The sequence below is a fragment of the Ipomoea nil genome, unplaced genomic scaffold (genome assembly GCF_001879475.1).
Source record: "Ipomoea nil cultivar Tokyo-kokei standard unplaced genomic scaffold, Asagao_1.1 scaffold1830, whole genome shotgun sequence".
Lineage (NCBI taxonomy): Eukaryota > Viridiplantae > Streptophyta > Magnoliopsida > Solanales > Convolvulaceae > Ipomoea > Ipomoea nil.
The window spans coordinates 94,628-98,099 of record NW_017618258.1 but is presented as its reverse complement, the minus strand read 5'-3'; the positions used below and the strand labels follow the sequence as shown (position 1 = coordinate 98,099).

General features: G+C 41.2%; 1 long non-coding RNA gene across 1 annotated transcript; it reads right to left on the bottom strand.

Moving 5' to 3' along the window:
- Positions 1 to 459: 459 nt before the first annotated feature.
- LOC109192685 lies at positions 460 to 2,844 on the bottom strand. The gene is made up of 2 exons (XR_002056138.1): positions 2,489 to 2,844; positions 460 to 2,316 (listed from the first exon to the last, which is right to left on the bottom strand). It is a non-coding gene; the product is annotated as an uncharacterized LOC109192685 (long non-coding RNA).
- Positions 2,845 to 3,472: the final 628 nt, after the last annotated feature.

Below are 3,472 nucleotides of genomic sequence, written 5' to 3'. Positions count from 1 at the left end.
TTCTGCTAACTGGAGTGTGACCTTACCGTGATCCAGAATAAAAAATACTTCACAATTTTGACAACTAATTAAGCCAACCTAAAGGGTCCAATGTGTAACATTTATTACACTTACAATCTCCCCATTTGGCAATTAGTTGACAAAACACATGACTACAAATATACTTGAAGGCTATAATATAAACAAGGTTTTATTAAAAGCCTGAGTATACTTGCTTACAGTTTAATCCTATCAGATTCTGGATCAGAATCAGAAGCAGCTCCAAAGAACAAACCACCCCTCAAAAACATTCCATCCCCATACAACCTCCAACCCGACTGCCACAAGACCTGATAATGTACCTCATAACCAAACAGTTTAACATGTAACACACTTATGCACTTTAGACACATAATTAAGAGATCACACCAAATAAAGCAAGCAATCAAAAACACCAGCAAACAAAGATACACGTCGCCATGAGCCAAGAAGAATCAGATTTTCACATTACCACCAAGCATAAAAAAAAACATCACGTTATTACACTTATTATCAGTTCAAATGTGCAGTCAAAAACCAACCAACCAAAAACCTCCCCCTTAATACAAACTCCCCCTTTCAACCGTACTTTCCCTTTTTGTCACACTTAATGCCAAGGGGCCATCATGTCATCTAGTGGCTGGAGCTCTGAGACGGATCAGAGTGCCCATGTCTTCATCCTCGGGTTCCTCATGAGTAGAAAGGTGAGATGAGATGTCGTTTCAAGCTTGGATATCTGCCTCAGAGTGCAGGAGAACTTGTTTTCAGTTTTAGCAACTACAGCTTGTAAGGAGGCAATATTGCTCTTCAGAGAAATAGAGACATACTTGTAGTAATCAGCCTATTTTTGAAGAGTCACAAGCTCTGGAGGGCAGGATGGAGTAGAAACTGGAGCAGTAGAGTCATGCCTGGCAGAGGAAGACCGGAAGCTGTCTGGGCTGGAGTTGAGGCATGAGTAGTGTCACAGAGCAGAGAGGCTCTATCGTCATAGTGGGACCCTTGATGTAGTCTGTAATCCATGGTGTATTTTTTTTTGGAAATAGTGTATTCATGCTCATTTTCATAGAGTTAGTCCCTGAGCCTTCAAAATACCATAGATGAGATAGGGAAAAAAAAAAAAAAAAAAAAAAAGGCAAATGGACTTTGGGTTCCTTCCCTTTTGCAAAGGTCATGACGTGATTGTAGATGAGCATACCCAGATCAAAGCTGATTTTGTTCCTCACTTTGTAGAGTAGTAATGCCATCTTTTTGTTGACAACATGCAGAGAGACACTTGGAAGCCAGTTACTTGACACCAATCGAAATAGAACTGAGTAGACAATAGTGAGAGAGTTTGAGGGAAGACCAGTAGCTGGCCAAGAGGTAATCTCAGCATGAGTAAGAGCAGAAACTAGAACATCCAAACTGGGATCAAAGTCCTCTTCCATCGCGGATCTGTTGAAGTACTTATTGATGACATAGGGGCTGAAGTCATACCACTTGTAGCGCACAAATACTTGATGATAGTGCTCAAAGGAGGCAAGTATAAAGTCAGGAGACAAGTTGGTGTAAAATTCTGGAGTCCGCCATATAGAGTAAGATCCCACATCACGAACAGTCTGAAGAAGGTTTTGATCATGAAGAAGAGATACGACATTGCACTGTATAAGAGATTGTCCACATCTATACTCTTCTCAACCAACATAGAGCGTGCAAAGTTGATATTCCAACTATCCAGAAGCTGATACAGACGCAAGACAGGTTTGAAAGGCTTACGTTTGGAATTTTTGGCATAAAAAAAGTGTGCTCCTGGAACAGAGACAGATTTCGAGGCAGAGCTAGACTTTGGAGTGGTTTTCGGCTTAGAGGGCTTAGAAACCGAACTCATCTCATGTTTCTGTATGGGAGGAGCAACAGGAGTAGAAACACCTGTTCTAGATCTAGTCACCCGAACAGAGATAGAGGGGGCAGATTTTTTTTTTTTCCTAATTTCAGAGATGATCACAACATCATCATTAGACTCAGATGCTTTATGTTTTGAGGGAACAGTACGGGATTAAAACACAACCTTTTCTTTACCCTTTTTGCATTTTTTGACGAAAGGGACAGTGATGATAGGAACAGATTGGGTGGACAAGCGTAGATTAGGGAGATTTTTAATTAGATCAGAGAGCACTGCTTGTTGGGTGGAGGTGATAGGAGCACCTGAACAAGACACAATATCCCTAATTGAGAACCCGGTAGTAACAAGAGCAGGGTCGGACACGATAACTGGTGGAGGGTGAGATGCTGGTTGAGATGGCTTAGACGTTGAAGTTCCTGGCAAGGGACCAGTGTAAATAACAGTAGCTAGAGGGTTAGCATCAACACAAGGCATATATGAGGGTTTCACAGAAGAATAAGCAAAATTTACAGGCAAACTAACAAAGAACTGAGGAACCCTAGACTCAGGCAGTGAGCTATTGCATTCTAAGTAGGAAGAAACTTTTACCAGAGCATTAGATTTCTTCGCCTCCAGGTCTGTCGTAAGTTGAACTTCATCAATAGTTTCCTCATCATCAGAAGCATCAACTGGCTAGGGTTCAGCGGTCACGTGGGCAACCATGGTGAGGATATTCTTCGATTCATTTAGAGTGAGATTGCCCATGAGATCCTGATTCTGAACAAGAGTAGTTAGAACTCGTTCCTCAACGTCGGGAAGAAGAGGCGCTGAGCCTGTGAGAATTTGTCGGTATAGGTTGGTGTGTTCATCATCAGAGAGGTAGATGAGGAAGGGGTTTATCTGGTTTGGATCTGCGGCAATGGATGAGAGCTGGAAGTAGGACGAGGATGACGGCATTGGAAAGGCCGAAGTGATGGTAACTGATTTGAAGCTTAGGAATTTTTTCAGAGAAGAGGAAGTGTGATGTGACGGAATTGGGCGGTAAGGTTTTGAGGATAAATTTTTCCAACACACATTGACCTATTCTTAAGGGCGAAGGATTTAAAATAGGGTTTATTTTAGGGGGATAAAAAACGAGAAGGTTATCTTTTGTCTCTTTTGTTTTGTTTTTACGGGGAAAAAAACAAGTAGATGACCGCCTTGGAACTGACTTGGGTCCTGGCACTAGGTTAGGGCTGAAAAAACATAAAGAAAACGTTAAAAGAAAAAAAAACTTAATAGTGGACAATTTATTTACTTGCCTTTATTTGAAGGAAGGGAAGCCATTAACTTGGTAATTTGCAGACCCCTAAGGCTGCCCGTAGGCTTTCAAATTTGGTATCGTCCACGACTTTGTGAATAAGTCTGCTTGGTTCTTGTCAGTTGAGATATACTCTAAACCAATCTCTTTGTCCTCTACCAATTTCCGGATAAAGTGGCGCCTAATATCGATATTTTTTGTTCGTGAATGTTGAACCGGATTTTTGGAAATGTTTATTGCACTTGTGTTATTGCAGTACAAAGTCATACATTCTTGGTTTATCCCATAGTCAC